The sequence below is a fragment of the Phocoena sinus genome, chromosome 4 (genome assembly GCF_008692025.1).
Source record: "Phocoena sinus isolate mPhoSin1 chromosome 4, mPhoSin1.pri, whole genome shotgun sequence".
Lineage (NCBI taxonomy): Eukaryota > Metazoa > Chordata > Mammalia > Artiodactyla > Phocoenidae > Phocoena > Phocoena sinus.
In genome coordinates this window covers 65,086,166-65,107,953 of record NC_045766.1, presented here as the reverse complement: position 1 = coordinate 65,107,953, position 21,788 = coordinate 65,086,166, and the positions used below count along the sequence as shown (strand labels likewise).

At 42.8% G+C, this 21,788-nt stretch overlaps 1 protein-coding gene across 17 annotated transcripts in view; it reads right to left on the bottom strand.

The window, feature by feature from the left end:
* LPP (LIM domain containing preferred translocation partner in lipoma) overlaps positions 1-21,788 on the bottom strand; it is a 700,519-nt gene that overhangs the window by 578,729 nt on the left and 100,002 nt on the right. Inside the window, exon 1 of one of the 17 annotated variants that reach the window (XM_032629904.1) lies at positions 4,990-5,195. The exons of the other annotated variants lie outside the window; for them this stretch is intronic. The gene's annotated coding sequence lies outside the window, so the exon portion shown is untranslated. Of the gene's footprint in view, positions 1-4,989; positions 5,196-21,788 lie in introns of those variants that run through there. 17 annotated transcript variants of the gene reach the window in all.

Sequence of the window (21,788 nt, the reverse complement as noted above, 5' to 3'; positions counted from 1 at the left end):
GAACAGAGAAGCCTCCCTTTATCTCAACTGAGATAAATGAGAGAAAGAAAGAAATCATGTCTGGCCTCATAAAGTAGAAATGACTGCGGTCCTCTCGAGGGCCAAAATTTTGTATTTTTATTTCTTTCTTAACCTTCTTAACATGTGTGACAGGCAAGTGACTCATCCAATTACTAACTGGAAAGCCAACACCTCAATTTCACATCCCTACTTCCATTTCCTGAGGTGTGAGGAAGTTTCTGGAGCTGCCTCCTAGCAGCCCCGCTTCTCCCACAGAGGAGACGGAATTTATAAAAGACGCAGACAACTGATAAGGCCACTACAAGGCTGCATTTGCTAAGTGCACACCTGTTCCCACAACTCTGTGTTGGGCATACCTGAATTTCTTCTCCAACAACAAGAGGGACCAGCAGAGGGGGAAGACCTTGAGGAAGCAGTAAATGCAACCATCTCCACCCTCAGTAAGAAGCTATCTGCCAAGTGAAAGGCTAATAACAATGTGTCCAAGTTATATTTAAGGAAATCACAAAGAAAAATTCAAGACCAGGGTTTTTATTTTGTCTTTTTAAGTTCAAACCACAGAAAGTATTTGGAAGAATTAGAAACTACTTTCTGTGGGGAATTCCACAGGAACTGGAAAATCTCAGGCAAAATTAGAACCAAAGACAACAGAAATAGTAGAGATCTCAGAGTTCATCATATTCAGCCCTGTCACTCTGACATTGAGAAAAAACAAGCCAGAGAGAGTTTCACAGCTGGATGGCGGTCTTATTGGGCTGAGTACGCACATCTGCTGACTCCAAGAATAATTTTTTAGTCCTCATTGCTTGCTAGCATTGACTTCAACACTGACTCCAAATTAAACCTACATGTGACCAAAAAGAAAAGGGAAAATAAACTGTTCCCTGTGGCAGATGCTTGGAACATTGGCTTCTTTCTGAAAACGTCACAGTTTCATGTTCTGCAGAAGATGGAAACCAACGAGGGTCCTGTTTTGTCAGTTGCGAAGGCACACTTCTCAGGAATGCATTTTATGTCTGGTATTCTCCCTCCACTCCCTCACCCTGTTTCTCTTTTGGCCATATATGGAACTGAGCTCCAATGCCTGGGTCACAGAACTCAGGCCTCGGGTATGAAAGCAATCTGCTTTCTGAGCTGTTTGTCTTTACTGGAAATTCGATGAATTCATCTAGGAAACATTTACTGAAATGCAAAAGCCAGGGAGAATTGATTCACACCCTGAACTTGGCACAGAGAAAAAGATTTTTCTTTTGCTCACCCAAAGGTATGCTAATCAGATTCTGTGGAGAAAGTGACAAATTTAACAAATGTAAGAGGGTCTCTTGCTCAAGAACTCTGTGTGTGTGTGTGTGTGTGTGTGTGTGTGTGCGTGCACGCGCGTGTGTGTTTGTGTCTGTGCGCCTGTGTCTGCAAAAGCTGATGTGTGTCTTGGGGGAGGGGAGGATAGTTGTCCTAATACAAGAATTAGAAAGACAAAACTGACACTGAAGAAAGCAAGACATCACCAGCAAACCAATCAGGATATGTATTAGGCATTCATCTTCCCTGATACGACTTAGTTACCTCTTCATGTGGTGTCTGACTTTCCAACTTTGGCAAATTGCATTTCAGGAGCAGAAAATCTCTTTGAAAACTGGCATTACCTGCAATTATCATTTCAATTTAAAACAAGCATTTACTGAGCATCTATAATTCCCAACAATATTTTTGAAAGGACTTATACGAAGAGAATTCAATAAGCACATTCCCCAGACATGTAAACTTAGGACAGAAAGATCAGGAAAGAAAAGCTATTTTGAGTGAGGGAGAAACCAAGGGCCCAGGAATAGAAATGACTTGCCCAATGGTGCACAGATCAGTAATTTCCCATGGTGAGCACATAAAATCTGAAAGGAAAGGAGAAGAGACTGCATAAAGATGTTACGAGCTCCAAGAGCAGAGAGAAGATGACCACCTGTTAACTCTCAACAGTATGCGGCACTCACTGTAGCGTGTGGTCACCCACAAACTAGCCTTGTCGTTTTCAAGAGAGCACTTTTGGTCTCCCTAGTGAGGACCAAGGATGGGCAGAGACCACATCCTCTATGTGAAAGGCCTCTGGAGGCAAGCAGTCCTGGTTAGAATACGAGGTCCACTGACTCTGTGAAGAGGAACCTTCAGCAACTTACTTTTCCTCTCAATATCTCCAGCGATTCGTCTTCAAACTGGACATGATCATTTATACGGTAGCTGAAGAGATTAAATGAGCTTTTTACAAAGTGTCTCCCTAGCAGTGTTTGACACATAAATAAGCACTTAATAAACAGTAGCTGTTAGTAGCATATTCATTCATAATTCCTGCTACAAGGAGAAAGAATACTTCGCCTCAATGGCATGAGTCAGGGAGCCTAAGGTTCACATCCCCGTAATTCTTCCCAACCTGACTGTGAACTGTGAGCCTAACTCTGATTCTGCATGTATTACCTCGTCGGGTCTCCTTTGCATCTGCGTTATCGTGAGGCTCAAGTGAGATCTTAGCTAGAAAAAAAGCTCTTTAGAAATTGTCTTGCAATGTGACAGTGTAAAGTATGACCAAAAAGGTCAGAACCTTCTTTGGGGAACAGGAGAGTGTCATACGATTGTAGGTACTGCATAAGTATCAATAGAGAAATGAGAGATGGCCCACGCTTTACTTTTCTGCCAAAAAGCAAATTCAGCATTTAAAAAAAAAAAAAAAAAAAAAAGGTTTCCTTAAAAATGGCTTGAACGCCATGTTACTCCCCTCATAATGCTCCTGAGACAGAGGCTGTGAGCCCAACAATGGTAGCAAGAGTTTACTGAGATGACTGCTCAGTGCAGTGCAATGAATAATGTTGAGGTGCTGGCCAGGGCAGGCCCAGGTGAGGAGGCCTGGGGGCTGAGCAGCCACTGAGAACAATCACCGGAAGTAAGCAAGCCAAAAGGCCCTCAAAACGTGGGATTTCACAGCCAGTGTAAGATCATGTCTCCCTCTGGGCCCATCTTCCTCATCTGTACAGGTGCCACTTTCTCAACCTTGAGAGATGTCCAGAAAGGCAGAAAGCTTAAAGAAGCCAGAACCATGGTCGCCAGGGCTGCCAGAAGTCTTGAAGCACCTCCACTACAATGGTTTTCAAAGTGGGTTCCACAGAGGCACGGAGTTCTGGATGAGAACTTGGCCCTGGATAGAAGCCTATTTAACAACAGCATCACCATATAACCATACTTTGGTTATTCTACATTCAGGCATCTTCTGCTTTTCGAAAGTTTTCTTTATAGCACCTTGCTTTTATGAAAGACCTACATTACATTTGTTTTCACTAAACAAAAGAAAGCCGAAGAGGATTTTCGCTTTACTCCATTTCAGCTCATAAAACATTTTATATGCACGCTCTACTTCCGGATAGCAGGGGAAACCTGCATTGGGAATTCCCATGAGATTTCATGAGGGCCAGTTAATGTCTGGACCACACAGACGTTTCTTGGATGAAGGCCTGGGAATGAGGGGCTAACGAGAAACAATCAGAAGGGGTTAAAAGAGCTCTAGAGAGCATGCACTGCCATCAGAGAGGTCAACTTCCCCCCACACACACCAAAAGGCTGGAAATCTCTAGAAAGATTTGAGAAGCAAGAAGTGGAGGATCATGGGAGCCAGAAGGACAGGTATCCCAGGTCTGGAAGTTCCTTAATTTCTGTCCTCCACGCTCATCTCTGGGTCTTCACACCCAGGTCAGCCACCCTGGAAGAAAGCCTCTTCCTGCATGGTGGCTGGGCCCTGAAGGAGAAGGGCGAAGCTGGGACAGGAGAGCACACGCTTTTCTCTGGCTCTTCAGATGGCACTCTGGCAGCTCAGGTTAAAGTCCCTCTTGGGCGCCAGTAGACTTTAGCTTTGCATTCCTCCACCTCTCCATGGGCCAGATAGGAATAAGAGGATCCACGTCAACCTTAGAGGAGTCTGGCGAAATCGCAGGCAGGACTCTCCAATCTGCTTAGTAACGGCAACAGAAAGTGCTAAATTAGTGAGTCAAGAAATATTTCTGGAAGAGCTATTCAACCGGAATGCTTGGAGATCCACCCGCATTGCAATAACTCGATCTGTCCTCATCTTTTAGAACACCCGTGAGCCCGGGTTTAAAAGAGGACTTCACAGCTCCAGGGGCGGCCAAATAAACAAACAAACACATAGAAAGCTCTCAGTGGCTGATTGAAGTTATTAGGGAGAAAGTTATGTTCTCAATAAGGATGCGATCTCTCTCTCTCTCTCTCTCTCTCTCTCTCTCTCTCTCTCTCTCTCTCATTTCACATCTTTTCCCCAACCACTTTTGGTAGTGAGCAATTTGTCATGCTTCCAAGGGAAGCGACGCAGTCTCCTGCACGGCTGATCCATCTAAAAAACACATCATCTGTCTCTGCGGCAGAAAGCCCAGTTGGAAGAAGCAAGTTCTGTGCGTTCAACTAGAAAACACTTCTTGTTCTCACTGTCAAAATAATTCTGTATTAAACTTCTGGGATATGTGACTAATGTGCTTGGAACCTTTTGGAGCGACTGGTTTATTTATTTTAGGGAGGGGAGGGCTGCTGCTCCTGCTGGGGGTGAGGAGAGAAAAAGAGGAGGAAAAAGGATGGGAAACCGTGAAGAACAGGCCCAGGGTCTGCTCAGACCTCACATCGGCTCCCAGGAGCCGGCCCTGCCACACTTCATTATCAGAAGCCAGACAAAGCCCCAGGCCAGGCCGGAAGAGGAAAGAAAAGACAGAAAGACAGGCAGTGCACGCTTCCCAGAGTCAAGGTTGCCTCACAGTTCCTAAAAAGACTCGGAAAATTAAAAAGTAAAAGCAAAATAAAACACACACGCACCAGAGTAATCCCATCACGGCTCTTTCTAAAACTCATAACCCCTCCCTTCTGCTTACAGGGGAAAAACCCAACATAGAGGAGGGTGCAGGATTTACCCCTTCTATGATTCCTCACCTCCGCAGCCTGCCATCCCCCATTCTTCTATGTCTTCCCATGCCTCTGCTGCTCCCTTTGTCTTGAAGACGCATGTCTCTCTTCCTTGTTGATTAAAGTCCTAGCCATCTTTCAAGACCTTTCAACACCACACCCCCCAGTGAAGCGTTCCCCAGCAGCAGCAAACAGCACCTCCAGGTGATCACCAGTTGTGGGCAACCCAATCTACCTACTCCCGGCCCCCCCCTTCCATCCCCAGAAACCAGAATCCCCACAGCAACCACAGTACGCATGTGCACGCACACACACAGCCAAGCCCTTGCAGTCCGAAGTCCAATTTTCCTTTCTCAGCATCCCCCGCAAATAGCTTGAGGCCTGCATATGCCAAGCACTCAGGAAGGCAAGTCCATCACCGAAACTTGGTACCTTCCACACCAAAGCATCTTTAGCAGTAAACTCAAGAGACCAAAAAAAAAAAAAAAAAGTCAGCTGAAAAATCTTCAGAAAAAGGCCAGGAATTTGCTCATGTTAAACCTCTAGAATCAGCACTTGAAAACTGCCCTGCTCACTTCTCGAATCCCGTTGTGTGGCCAGTCTCCTCTCCAGCTTTGAGTCAGAAAGTGGGTGGAAGTCTGGGAAAAGAAATGAGGAGGGGTGGCAGGATGGGAAGCTCCCAGTGGGAAACAGATCAGGGAAACAAATCTAAAACACATCACTTTTATAACTGAGATGGAAATTATCTGCTTGCCTTGTGTTTCGTTTTAATTTTCCTCCAGCTTCTCATTTGTAATACTTATACGATTTAAAAAAAAAAAAAAAAAAAAACAGAAAAAGGAAGAAGGAAAGAAGATGTTTGGAAGTGAAGAATAGGGATGGGAGAGTGACCAGGACAACCACGAAACAAAGACGAAAGAAAGAGCGAGTTAGTCTGCTTAGGCAGGCCCTCCCTCTGAACTTTCTCTCCAGGGAGCTATTTGGCAAGAGAACTTCAGAAAACAGTTTTCACTTTCCTTCTCCAAACTCCACCTCCCTCCCCCACCTCATTTTAAAAATCAGCTCCAACCTCCTAAAGAGGGAAAGATAAAGTGAGACCCAATTCGCTTCACATTTTATACCACTTAAGGAAAATCATTTCTTGGAGCGACTGCTTTACAGTTCAGAGAATAACCTTCTCCCTCATCCCGTTTCTCTCTACTTCTGCAGTTTTCCTTTCATTCCTGTCTTTTTTGCCTTTCTTCAACTTGGAAGGAGTTCTCTGCCCTCAGAACTAGCCTCATCCTTCTTCCCATTCAAAATATCTCTTCTCTCTCCCTCTCCCTCTCCCTCTCTCTCTCTCATTTTACAGATAGAACAACACACACAGTGTTGTTCCTATTTTTTTCTATCTGTAAAATGAGAAGTTGGTTCTATTTTCAACACACACAGATAGAACAACACACAGTGTTGTTCCTATTTTCTTGCCTTTATTAGAAGGTAATAAATACCCACAAAGTGTAACTTTATTCATTCATTTATTCAATTTAAATATAGCTTAATAAACACCTACTAATAAGCACTCTGCTCTCAAGGAGCTAATATTCTAGTAGGGGAGATCAAACAAACCCATCCAAAACTGTAAAGCAACGTCGATGGTGATGTGGCAGAAGTGGTGATGGCAGAAGTGATGGACCTCCCCCAGCTCCCAGAACCATGGACGCCTTCCTAAATAATGCACCTGGCGCACAACAGAATCTCTAAAAGAAAAGAAATCTGTTAAGGGAATAAAGAATATGTGACTTAGTGAAGAAAGAAATGGATAAAGATGCCTTTGAGCCTGGCCTTAAAAGGATGATTAAGATTTGGACACACATGAAATGAGAGAGCCAACATGTTAAAGTTAAGGGTCACAGCTTCACAGAGGCAGGAGAATAAGGGGACCGTCTCAGGAATGACCAGAAGTCTAGTGCAAAAGGGAAATGCTATCAGTGGAGGAGTTGGAAAGATACCCATTTAGTAAACAAAGAAAGCACTTTCTATGTAATGGATTAGGACCTAGTCACTGGTAAACCTTTACAAATCCTAACTCACTTACTCCCCAGAACAATCTTCTTGCCATTTTACACATGAGGAAACTGAAACACAGGTGCAGTATCCTGCCCAGGTAAGAGTGCTAATTGGCGGTGGAGCAGCCTGGCTCCCAAGTCTGGCTCTTAACTGCTATATTATTACATCTCCATATTATATCAGTGTCAAGGATAGATCACAGAGGGCCTCAAATGCCAGGCAGGAGTCCATGCTTCATTCTGTATGCAAAAGGAAACAACTAAAGGTTTGGGGAGTTAGAATAACAGGGTCACATTTAGAGAGAATGAATAATTTGCATTTGTGTATAAGACTTATTGGAGCTCATAAATGAATTACAGACTAAGATGAATCCACCTCAACTTCACCCCCTGCCCCACCCCCAGTCAGTCATGCTCATCCATCACCGTTTCATTAAGTACACAAGTTTAACAGGATACGCAGTCATTTCTTTCTGTGTACACTCAGACCCTGAAATTTGATTGAAAAAGCCTGTTCCCATCTTCTTTCTGGGCCCAGGATTCCATGGAGCCTGCCGTAGAGGGAGAGCATGGCTGCAGTCAGCAGTGAATGGCCTCTTGGTCCAGCCAGAATGCTGCGAGAGGCAGCATTGTACATGTATTGAATAGTCACAAAAATAACTCTGAGAAAGGACGCGGGGAAAAAACCTGCACTCTTTAGAACTGACGTGTTTTTCCTCTTCTCTTTCCACCACTGCTTCTATGACCTAGTAAGGAGGTATCACTGTCGAGTAGGAAGAGCCCTGGACCGGAATTCAGGAGACCTGGGCTGAAGTGTCGATTGCCACTTTTTTTTTAATGTGATCTTGGACAAGTTCTAGGCCTCAGTTTTCCTATCTGTAAAATGAGAAGTTGGTTCTCAACCACAGTGATCGTTCCCCTTTGTGTGCGTGTGCGCGCGCGCGTGTGTATATGTGTGTGTGTGTGTGTGTGTGTGTGTGTGTGTGTGTATGACGTTAGCCTGCCTCAAGAGATGAATGTGCGTTTTGGTTGAAATACAGTATTTTTTTTCATCTCAAATGCTTTAAAAATATTATACAAAGTAGAGCTGAGAACTAGATTGTGGAGAGTGAGTTCAGGTAAAAAACCTGGGGTCACATAGCCAAATAGAATTCCACAAATAAAATGTCAAAGTACTGACCTGTCAAGGGTGGGATTACAAGCGGTTTTCTTTTTTTTTTTTTACACTTTCCTCCACATTCTAAATTTACAACATGAGCACGTTACTTTTACCAAAAGAACCACTATGTTTAATATTAATTTGATTATTACTTAATTTTAATAATAACCGGAATCATACCTGCAGGGAATGTCGAGAGAGTCCAGAAGCTCACTAACAATGTGAGTGTCTTCATTTTGGTAAATGAAGAATAGAATAGACTGTCATGACTGACCCTGTGGCCCCCGCGCACCCAGACACCCTCCCACCGCAACACGTGCGGCTTCCGGGTGTGCGCGCTTCCGCCAGGCTCAGGCCCGCAGGGCGGAAGCAGCATCTCCGGCTCTGGTTAATGCCTGCGCTGAGCAGGGTGCCAGCCCCATTCTGAAAGCTTAGTCATGTGATATCACTCATAGGTGGAACCTAATTTTTTAAAATGATACCAATGAACTTCTTTACAAAACAGAAACAGACTTAACAGATATCGAAAACAAACTTACGGTTACCAAAGGGGAAACGTGGGGAGGAAGGATAAATCAGGAGTTTGGGATTAACATACACACACTACTATATATAAGATAGATAACCAACAAGGACCTACTGTATGGAACAGAGAACTCTGCTCAATATTCTGTGATAACCTATATGAGGAAAGAATCTGAAAAAGAATGAATATATGAATATGTATAATTGAATCACTTTGCTGTACACCTGAAACTAACACATTATAAATCAACTATACTTCAATAAAATTTTTAAAAACTGAAAAATAAACGTTTAGTCAATATGTCCTCAAATAACAAATGATCTTGCTTAGAATTACTACAGGAGTAAAGCTGATAATATCCAATTTTATCTAAAGAACTTTTTTAAATCATGAAGCCATAAAAAAGGGGGGAAGGGTCATTTTAAAAGACATGTAAACAACCGCCACCATAAAAAATCCAGGCTCTTCTTTCACAGAGTTTAAACATGAGCCTCCCTCCCCAGTGAGCCTGCAGGGGATATTCTGTAACTAGGTCACCGGATTTCACTCTATCACGGTAGACCTCTCCAAATGTTCACCAAAGCTACCAACATCTCATGAGGTTAATTTTGGACAACTGCTGAGTTGAACTAAAAGTAACACATTTACTCAAAAAACATTCAGGGAACGGCTCCAATATTCTCAGCACAGCAGAAGACACCAAAATTAAGAGGCTGCCCCAGCCTCCAGAAGCTTACAGAAGGGGAAGAATTATACACACGCATAAATAAGAATAGCTCAAGGTACAATGTGATAAGTTCTAAACGTGCTCCCACTCAAAGCAGTGTGGGGTTCTAGGAAAGAAAATGTTATTTCTAGCCTCTGGGATGAGGGTCTGAGGTAATGTTCCAGCACGACAAGAAGGGAACGAAGGCGGGGATCGGGCAGACCCTGGTCCAGGGTACAGTTCAGCTGGCTGGAGCCCAAAGACCGTAAAGAGTGGCCTTAATTCCAGAGTGAAAGACTGGCATCAGACGATGGGGAGAATTCTGAATGCCAGCCTGGGAGGTTGGGTGTACTTCCACCGAAGCAAGATGCAGTGCCTCTGCGTGCACAGTGATCTTGTCAGGTGAAGCCAGTCTTTTCTACGTAGCAGTAAATTCAATCAGTAAACAAAGTAAAGAGGCTACCTATAAACATATATCCAAGCTAGTGTAAATAAGCCACAACAGGCTCAAGAGTAAAATCGTTGGAAGTAATTGTAAACCCACAACTAGAAAACACACTCCTTCAAACGCTGAAGATCTGGTGCCGGGGTGGGGGGAGTGAGTGAATTAGGAGGGAAGGTGGCAAAAGTCATGGCTCTGTCTTTTGGTTGCTCCAAAGTGGCTCATTCCCGTCCTCTAAGGCCACTGATTTCAGTATCTGTGTCTGTTCCCGTAACACCTTCTCCAAAGTCTAAGACACCTCAAAAAAGCATGAATGCGGGGGCTTCCCTGGTGGCGCAGTGGTTGAGAGTCCGCCTGCCGATGCAGGGGACACGGGTTCATGCCCCGGTCCGGGAAGATCCCACATGCCGCGGAGCGGCTGGGCCGTGAGCCGTGACCGCTGAGCCTGCGCGTCCGCAGCCTGTGCTCCGCAACGGGAGAGACCACAGCAGTGAAAAGAAAAAAAAAGCATGAATGCTTTGGATGAGTAAATTCAACCTCTCAGTGGAATGATAACATCATAAGATTGAGGGTTCACTGAAGTCAGAAGAAAACATACCACATCAACAAAAGAGTGAAGAGCGGGCTTTTCTGCCCCTATAGCATTGATTTTGGCTGGACATTAGAATCCTCTGGAGTACTTATTTTTTTCAAATGCTGATACCCAGGGCCCCACCCCAGTCCATTTAAATCAGAATGTCTAGACGGGGGACACAGGAACACAGGCATGGTTATAATTAAAACCCCAGGTGATTTTAACACACAGCCAGGATTGAGAGTCACTGCTGGAAATTTGGATAAAATGTTCAAAGGAAAGCAAGACAGCAAATAAATGAAAAGAACTGACTGGCAGTTCAACTCAAGCAGCACAGTAATCCCAATCAGGCACCAGCTCCTTGTCAAGGAATCCTTCCTTCGGATGGGGAGTCCAGGGTGAGCTCTTGGCGGGGGGAGGGGAGGGTCAGCCTCCCCCGGGGCCTGTCAGCGGACGCCTTCTGGAGGGTCATCAGCATCCTGTAATTAATGCAGGTATGTCCCCCACATCAGAACACAAGTCAAGGACACCCGGGCAGCAGGAGCCAGCATTGGCTCATGTAAAGTTCTCCCTCCCACCATACTAGGACGGGAAGAAGGAAGAGGGTGTGGATCTCAGTTTCCAGACCTCAACGCCGGGGCAGCGGGGCAGCGGGGCAGCGTGGAAGTGGGGCTAGAGGCTTTGCAGTTAGGTAAATGCTGACTCTGCCACTTTCTTCGTGAACTTAAGCAAGTCCTTATTTGCAAAATGGGAATTAGAATATAAGCCTTGCATGTCGTTTTTCTTCTAAGGTTAAGAATGCTGTGTGTTTGCAGCAACATGGATAGACCTAGAGATTATCATACTAAGTGAAGTAAGCCAGACAGAGAAAGACAAATATCATATGATATCGTTTCTATGTGGAATCTTAAAAAAACGGATACAAATGAACTTATATCCAAAACAGAAATAGACCCACAGACATAAAAAACAAATTTATGGTTACCAAAGGGGAATGGAGCAGGGAGATAAATTAGGAGTTTGAGATTAACATATATACACTACTATATATAAGATAAGTAACCCACGAGGATCTACTGTATACCACAGAGAACTATACTCAATATTTTGTAATAACCTATAAGGGAAGAGAATCTGAGAAAGAATATATATATATATATATATATATACACACACACACACACACACACACACACACACACACACATATATGTATAGCTGAATCACTTTGCTGTACACCTGAAACTAACACAACATTGTAAATCAACTATACTTCAATAAAAAATAAAATAAAATAAAAATACAGGAAAAAAAGATGTCTGGTACATACTAGATGCTCATTAAATGACAATGAATATACTATTATCATTATTGAGCAAATAAACCGACCTGAAATTGTCCCTGAAACTGTATTCCATGACCACACCGTGAACTGAAGACAAAAATAAGAAATATATGTGGCAGACAACCAATTTATCTCATAAACCAGGAAGAAGTATATTTGCACTTCCAGTGACAACTAAGAACCAGCCTGTTTAAACCTAGAATGTAATTTATTGCCCTCAGTCATACCTGTCAGCAAATACAAACTGGCTTGGACTCCAACAGTCATCAAGACTCACCTTTCCTCTATTCACCCTTTATCACACAACAGAAAGACAAAGCTGAAAGGTCTCTGGAGAAGACATGACCATCAGGCTCACTGTGCAAGCGAGAGAGGAAACCAAGGCTGATGGGGACACACAGTATGTAAGGAGCACGTCTGTCCTCAAGAAGGTTGTCAATTTTAATTAAACTTAGAAGCTACTGATGTTCAGAATAGAACTGTAAACACACCCTAATTAATGAGTTTACTAACACTTCTTCTCGTAAGACAGGCAGTATGGAAATTAAATGCCTTACTCTATGTGTGCCAGGAACAGCTCCAAAGCCAGGACTAAAAGCCAGGTCTGGGGGATTCCAAGCACTGGAATGGAGATGGGGTCAAATGTTCAGGGTCCCCCAGCACCTGATCCTTAAGGATCACCAGCAGAATTAGTAGATGGCGACCATGGAACCCATTTGTAAACAAATTAACGGTAGATAAACGTGAGGAATTTGTTCCAGCCTGAGCTGGAGACACCTACACGTTGTCTCTCAGTACAAAAGCATAAAAATCCACTGATAGAAGATTTGTACCCATTATCCACTTGGGCCAAATGCCAAATAGTTGAGTGTTAAAAATCAATACTAAGCCAAAACTGAGACTGAAATTATTACCATCATCATCTAGATTTCCTTGATGCAAGAATAAATACAAAATTTCTCTGTGTTGAAGATAATTTATCAATTATTTGTTGTGCATGATTGTGAAGGTTTTCCTGATCACGAAATGTTGAGGGGACAAAGTTGGCATTCTTCCTGTAATTTACCTTTTAAAAAAATTAAACAATTCTTAAATAGGACTTTTCTGGAAAGATTCATGGCCTTATGTAAAATTAAATACTGAAACTTAAAAACAGTTCCTAATAGTCACTCTTTTTAATTATGAATGCATTCACCAACCAATCCTATAATGATTCAAATTATAATATAATTTAATCTCATAACAATGCCTCTATTACAACTTATATTTTTATAAACACTTATTAGCTAAGAAAGAATATGATGTTCTTCCCAAAGTTACCTCACTAATGTACCCTATTAACTAAGATTTCACTAATCTAATGCTAGCATTTACTATCAATTTCCCTAATTGTTTAACAATTCAAAAGTTCTTAATAATTATTTTACCCATAAATTTAACAGCTTTCACAATCACCATTAAATATTGTTGCATTTTGCTCTTATATACTTTTATATGTCAATAATTTGTAGAATTTCAGGGTATAAAACACTTGTAGAAGACTTTTCACTACAAATTACATGTAAAAGATTCACCTATATTTGAAAGTAACAATATGGAAATTAATTTGCCAGATATTACGTGGAAAGTAATATCTGGATATAAACAACAAATCTGAAATACATGTTTGTTTATATTGCAAATGGCTTTATGCTGATATGACAGAACTTATGTGATGTTAGCACTCAATCGCTTCCTGCACAGAGATGCCCAAAATATTAATGAAGTAGGCATGTGGCTATCTTACGCTTCCAAGGGCTGAAGCAGAGATCTAAGCCAAAGAGCATCTTTACACAAAATATTAAAGCAAAAACCAAAGTCAGTGCATCCTTAAAGGCAACTGAGCTGCCTAATTCTAAAATGGCACTTCTAGGGCTTCCCTGGTGGTGCAGTGGTTGAGAGTATGCCTGCCGATGCAGGGGACACGGGTTCGTGCCCCGGTCCGGGAAAATCCCACATGCTGCGCAGCGGCTGGGCCCGTGAGCCACGGCCGCTGAGCCTGCACGTCCGGAGCCTGTGCTCTGCAACGGGAGAGGCTACAACAGTGAGAGGCCCGCGTACCGCAAAAAAAACAAATAAAAAATAAATAAATAAAATAAAATGGCACTTCTAGATTTTTAGTGTCTTAGCATGGAAACACAACACGGGGCAAAAACTAGAATTTTCAATACATATATATCAAAGGCCTGACATGAATCAGATACCGTACTAAGATATCTAGAACTCACAGTTCAGCACAGGAGACAAATATGTACACAACAACCATCACTGTGTTCATAGAGGTCTGGCACAGACTGTGTGTGGTGGGGAGGAGGGTGTCAGGAAAACCTTCACAGAACAGGACTTTCAAGCCCCAAATGGAGGCTGCATGACCTGAATCTATGAACAATCTCTGAGAAACAGTGGTGCTCTAGAATGGTAGGGTGGACAGGAAGAGTGACAAATGCCATGGCTTTCCAGACCTGGCTTTGAGTCTCAGTTCTGTGACTACCACCTCTGTGACCTGGGAGAGTAACATAAAACATATGAGCCTCAGTGTCCTCATCTGTAAAATGGGGTAGCATCTCTATTTTGAGTGGGTGTTGGAGAGATTGTACAAGGTATTTATTGGAAGCATCTAGCACAGTCCCCGGCTGTGGATACGGCATTCTCTATCTTTTTTGCTCCTTTCCCAATATCAATGCACATGCCTAGTACATGACCGCAGCCAAATGGTTCTTAACCCTGTGGTTGAAACAACCAAGATGTTTCCACAACTCCATCAAGGCAGAGGGTACTTTCCCAAGAAGCCATAATAGGAATAACACTTAAGTAAGCCACTCAAACATTTTATAACCTCCCTGGCATGGGGTGGGAGTGAGTCGGGATGTGAGAGTTTATCTGTGTTTGTCCAGCACTACACAGAGGAAACAGATGCTGTGACTGGTGAGTATGGCTGAGAAAGACAAAGCCTCAGGGATCTAAATATTTAGGCATCAATTTCTGTTAGAAGTCCTGTTGAGAGGTTACACTCCAAGAAGGTGACTATCCTTCGATAACAGTTGCCCTGGGTGATTTTTTTTTTTTTTGCGGTACGCGGGCCTCTCACTGTTGTGGCCTCACCCGTTGCGGAGCACAGGCTCCAGACATGCAGGCTCAGCGGCCACGGCCCACGGGCCCAGCCGCTCCGCGGCATGTGGGATCTTCCTGGACCGGGGCACGAACCCGCGTCCCCTGCATCGGCAGGCGGACTCTCAACAACGGCGCCACCAGGGAAGCCTGCCCTGGGTGGTTTTTGATCCTTCAGCTACACATGCCACATCTTCCACCAAAGGAGAGGCAGTGAAGGAATTCTACCCACTGCATCTGGTGGGCACAAGCTTGTTGGGGCCCTGAGAGGAAGATGCCCATGGAGCAGCGAATATTCTCCTTTAGATCCTCCAAACGCTTTGCTCCGATTCTTCCTTCACCATGCAGTGTCTCTAACAACCAATCCCATTCCAACAGCATCCAAGGCAGAGCACAGACACCGGCAAGCCAGTTAATGCAAAGCTCTTGCTCCCAGGCATGTATGAAAGTGGCACTGAGTTGATCCCAGGCTGCCTCATGTATCTGACTAATGCAATTTCCACCCCATCCCACTACTGAAACCCTGATTTGCTATTTTAAAAAAGGGGAGTGGGAGGTTCCAGGCCTAAAATGTTGAGGACCAGATAGATACAAACTGTGCTGACCACACAATAGATTGAGGCCCTGTCTCATAACTGGCAGACACTTTCAAATCAGCAGAGGTAACACCTACGGAACTGGTACAATCTTACTGAACTTGTCCTGCCCTTATAAGGGCACCTTCACCTGTAGTGGCTCTCACCTTCTTCTGTAGTTTTAGAATATATCACCTTCTTAAGAATAGGTGGGCATATCCAATTCTGGTTTAATGTCTAGTCACTGAAATTCATCATGCATTTATCGAGCAAAAACCATGTACACAGACGGTCCTGAGCTAGCCCCTAGAAGTACAAAGGTGAACCAAGTTACAACCATTGACTCACGTAGCACAAAGATTTGCCTTGTAGGCACTAAGTAAAGGTTAACTGTTGAGTGTTGCAATACATAAATATTATAAATATTAATTGTAATGTTAAAAATACAGGACTTATTTAACAATGGAGGACTGATTTAAAAAGCAAGCCACAGAACAGCAGTCTGCAGTGTGTACACACACACACACACACACACACACACACACACACACACATATACAGGATAGAACATTATTCACTATAATGTATTTTGAGGTAATAGGATTACAGGCAATCCAAATTTTGTTTCTTATACTTTCCTGTGTTTTCCAAATTTTCTATAATGAAAATTAATTACTTGTATATTCAAAAAGAACACAAATATAATGTTGAAAATAATGAAAGGGCTTCCCTGGTGGCACAGTGGTTAAGAATCTGCCTGCCAATGCAGGGGATACGGGTTCGAGCCCTGGCCCAGGAAGATCCCACACGCCGCGGAGCAACTAAGCCCGTGCGCCACAACTACTGAGCTTGCGCTCTAGAGCTCGCAGGCCACAACTACTGAGCCTGCGTGCCACAGCTACTGAAGCCCGCGCACCTAGAGCCCATGCTCTGCAACAAGAGAAGCCACTGCAGTGAGAAGCCCGCGCACCACAACGAAGAGTAGCCCCTGCTCGCTGCAACTAGAGAAAGCCCAAACGCAGCAACAAAGACCCAACGCAGCCAAAAATATAAATAATAAATAATTTTTTTAAAAAAAAGCAGTTCATTTAACTTTAAAAAAAAAAGGAAAGAAAAGAAAGCACACTAATAGCTCAGAATTCTGAGTTCCCAAAGAGCTCCTGTATTAAAGCTAGATATCTGACACCTCAGCCCCTCACTCAGAAGAGTGCATGCACGCACCTAAGTACACACTTATGGCTGATACCAACTAACCTAAAATATGGGATCCTCTGTAAGATCCTGGTTGGGATGGGAAGGTGCAGGGAAGATTGGACAAGCTCCAGGAGATAGGTGGTCATCTTTCAGAGCAGCTGAAACTGGAATACATCAGCGCAGTCACTGATCAGAAAAGCTATTCAAATCTGTAAGATCCATGAGACAGAGAAAACCAACCGTGGTTTCCAGTCCAAGTCCTAAACGGAAAATGCAGACGGGCAGAGCTCCCGAGCACAGGCATTGCCTGGTAAACTAGCTGCTTCTCCCAGGGGCATTTCTATGTGTGTATTTTGGGGTGACAAGTGGCAATGTTTGTATCATTTATGTAGTAATGATTCATGATTAAGATTTACACCTCTAGAGAGGCCAGGAAGTTATACACAGCATTCTTTGCAAATATGTTATCTGATTGTTAGGACTAAAAAGAAAGAAACTGCTGTTTAAAACATATACCTTTGGAAGGGGAACCAAACCAGAAACACTGTAGCAAGGTCAATGAGAGCTGACAACTTCAAGCTCAGAAATACTTAATGAGCACCTACTACACTCCAGGCACCATAGGTATTTGTAGCACAGTAGGTATTTGTAGCACAATAATGAATAAATGCCTTCACAGAGCTTAACTTCAGAAGAGTTTAGGAGGAAACAATAAAACCAAAAAGGGGATATGGAATCCTGCTACTATATGATACAATATTGCAGCCCAAATACACCTGATGGTACAGATTGAAGTATCAAAGCTATTAATAGATGTAAATGGGTTGGGAGGAGGGGGGCAGTTATTTGTTCCTGATCAAAGAAATTTGACAAATTCATCCTAAGAGCTATGAGAAGTCCTACAGCAAAAAAAGTGTCTAAATTTGCATAAGCTGTCATTTCTCAAACATGTTTGACCACAAAAATTTCCCTTTTCATGGAATAGCTATCCACAGATCAAAGAAGGCTAACGTTTAGCAGAACTCAGTTTGCAAAATGCACAAAAATGGCTGTGCCATCAATGTTAAATTATCATCAGGTGAGTTCTTTTAAAGAAGACAGGAGACATTTATTCTGCGTTCTATAAAAATTAACAAACTTTTAAATTTTGACACCTTAAGGTATGAAACTTATTTATTTGGAATTCTTCATTCCCCAAAATCTAGGAAAAAGAGATTTTGGTACATTTCCCAACTTGATGGAGATTTATGGAGCTGTAAAGCCAGCCCCTCAAAACCCTAAAACCTCTGGGATCTCTTCTCACCTCATGTGGCTATGGGCTACAAGCAGAGACGTCACTGAAACAAAGGCAGTTGGCAGAAGTGGGCAAAGTGAGTAAACAGCGTGTGACCAGGTGCTACAGACAACAGACAGAGTCACAGGTGCTCACCAAAAAGTATGCAGCCAAGTTCTCATAATCTATTTCAGGTAGGAGGAGTTGTTACAGATCACTGAAAAGGAGGAGAGGACAGATAATGCCTAAACCCCTCTTTTGTTTTAAACATCTTTCCTGTTAAATATGTTAGGAGAAATGGATAAGAGAGGTTGACTTATAAAAGGTCAAGTATTCTGGATTGAAAGTGAGGAGATACAGGTTTGATTCTGGTCTCAGTCTTTAGCCAGAACCTCTAAATTTTCCTCTAATCACCCTATTCCACTGTTCACCATCATTCACTCTCCTTCACATCTAGTCAAGGTATAGGTTAAAAAGTAACCATCAATCTCAAATCACAAAGAATTGTTTAACTAAATGGTGTTGGGGCCCTAGACAGTCATTTGGATAAAGATAAAATTAGAGCCATTCATCACATCACATATAAGAATAAACTGCAGGGCTTCCCTGGTGGTGCAATGGTTGAGAGTCCGCCTGCCGATGCAGGGGACACGGGTTCGTGCCCCGGTCCAGGAAGATCCCACATGCCGTGGAGCGGCTGGGCCCGTGAGCCATGGCCGCTGAGTTTGCGCATCCGGAGCCTGTGCTCCGCAGTGGGAGAGGCCACAGCAGTGAGAGGCCAGCGTAGCGAAAAAAAAAAAAAGAATAAACTGCAAATGAATCAGAGATCTAAATGTGAAAAGTGAAACTATGGACTTCCCTGGTGGTGCAGTGGTTAAGAATCCACCTGCTAGTGTAGGGGACACGGGTTCGAGCCCTGGTCTGGGAAGATCCCACATGCCACGGAGCAGCTGGGCCCCAGGCACAACTACTGAGCCTGCGCACCTAGAGCCCATGCTCCACAGCAAGGAAAGCCACTGCAATGAGAAGCCCGTGCACCACAAGGAAGAGTAGCCCCCGCTCGCTGCAACTAGAGAAAGCCCGCGCATAACAACGAAGACCCAAAGCAGCCTAATTAATTAATTACCTTTTTTTAAAAAAAGTGAAACTATGCAGGTACTAGAAGATAACACAAGCAAACATCGTGTCAGGAAATGCTTTCAAACTACTATCAAAGAACAGAAGCAATAAAAAAAAGAAAAGATTGTTAAACTTGTCTATATAAATATAAATGTTGCCTTTTTTCATGACAAAAAGAGAAAAGCTCTATAAACAAAGTCAAAAAACAAACTGGGATAAAATATTCATAATATATTTCATAAATTAAGGGTTAATTTACAGAGATGTTTCTGAGGGAAAAAAAAGACCAAAATCCAAATTTAAAAAATGGGCAAAAGATATGAACAGACAATTCAGAAAAATGGAATTTATAAAATTAACTAATATAGTCTTTAAACACAGGAAAAGATGTTCTACTTCATCATAATAGGATATATGCAAATTTAAACTACACTGAGATATTTCTCACCCATCACATTGGCAGCAATTCAAAAGCTTGACGATACACTCTGTGGTTGAGGGTGCTGGTGGGACACCCCCATGGAGAGGAATATGTCACTACCTACCTAACAAAACATCCTCCCTTGACCCGGCATTCCCATTTCTAAGAATATAGCCTGAAGGGCTTCCCTGGTGGCGCAGTGGTTGGGAGTCCGCCTGCCAATGCAGGGGACACGGGTTCATGCCCCAGTCCAGGAGGATCCCGCATGCCGCGGAGCAGCTGGGCCCGTGAGCCATGGCTGCTGGACCTGCACGTCCGGAGCCTGTGCTCCACGGTGGGAGAGGCCACAACGGTGAGAGGCCCGCGTACCGCAAAAGAAAAAAAACAAACAACAAAAAAAGAATATAGCCTGAAGATACACCTCTCCAACATTATAAAAATAAATATGCATAATGTTATTCATGGCAGGAAACTACTCAACTGTCCAAGCATAGGAGATCAGGCATATAAAACAGAGACAAAAAGAGAGAAAGAAAGAAGGAAGGAGAGGTAGAAAGTAAGGCAAAAAGATGGAAAAAAAGAAGGAAGAAAAGAGAGAGAAGGGAAGAGAGAGACAAAGAGAAAGACAGAAGGACAGACAGAAGAAAAGAAGGAAGGAAGAGAGAAAGAAAGAAGAAAAGAATTTTTAAAAAGCAAAGTACAAAAGAGCATATATGTTACCTTGTATGTAAGAAAGAAAAGGAAATATGAGAGACACAAGAAGGATAACCAGGAAAACAATGAGGGTGATTACCTACAAGAGGTGTAGGGAGTAACAGGGTAGAAGAAATATTGGAGGGAGTAGCACTTCTCTGAGTATACTTTTTTGTTTAGTTTTAACATTTGAAGCTTGTTAACATTTTACGTATTCAAAAATTAAAATTAAATCAACAAGACAAGGGTGGGAAGGAGAGAAACTAAAATCCAAAGCCAAATGAAACAACTGAACTCAAACAAATTTCAAATGAACAGCATAATGACACTGAGGGGTTGGGGGGAAGGATCGTAAAGAAAAAAGAACCAATCCAGGTAATTCCTAAACACAGTATTTAACAATATACCCTCAATCCTGGGAAGGGTTAAAGTTGGGGGAGAAGATCACAAGCAAACCCTGAACTCTTTCTAGCAGGTTTCTTTTGTGTCGTGTACAATAATAAAAATAAAATCATTATTATTTGTATACATATATATGGATACACACCCATTTAGCACAGGTATGTATATATGTGGGTGCTTTATATATACACGTATTTGCCTATATACTTTTATGTGTAAAATTTCCCAGCTCTGGCCATTGGAAGGACATAAGATCAAAGGCACCACAGTACCCATGAGCATACGTAGCACTCAAATATTGGTCTCTAACACCATTCTCCACTGAAAAGAACCAGGACATAGTGAAGAAATGGTTGATTTCAGAGCTCAAGCAGAGAAGATACAAGATTAAACTAAAATACCTTTTTATCTGAGCAGGTAAATAAGTGCTAGCAACAACAAAGATGGGGACATATCACAAGGACACAGGAGCCAGCTTAAAGGGGCTCCACTGCAATAGTCGGGAAAATGTAAGCATCACAATAATTAAACAGCACTAATGAATTATACAAGATTAAAACAGAAATCTGGAGTCCATACCTATATTTGAAACAGAGAAAAAGAGAAGGGAAGGAGTCTTGCTTAGACTAGACTGCAGAATGTTGCATAATAAACATTAGGAAAGCACTAAATATGGAAAAACATCATTTTGCAGACATCATAGTAAAGACTGGTTTTACAAGAATTTCAAGGAAATTTTTTTTTTTTTTTTTTTTTTTTTGCGGTATGCAGGCCTCTCACTGTTGTGGCCTCTCCCGTTGAGGAGCACAGGCTCCGGGATGTGCACGGGCCCAGCCGCTCCATGGCATGTGGGATCTTCCCAGACTGGGGCATGAACCTGTGTCCCCTGCATCGGCAGGCGGACTCTCAACCACTGCGCCACCAGGGAAGCCCTCAAGGAAATTTTTGATGAGGAGCAAGAATAAAGTATCTCCTCATGGACTGCTTAATAACTGCAAGGGGAAAATGGTAACTATAGAGTGGAGAAACTGAACAATACCTTGACTCACCATCGAAAACCTCTAGACAGAATTCCTGAGGAGGACACAAAGAAACAGTGGACAAACCCAACATGAGGAATATTATATTTCTCAAAAGGGGGGCACCGTATTCTTCAAAAATGTCTACGTCATAAAAAAACAAGAAAGGCTGTGAAAATGTTC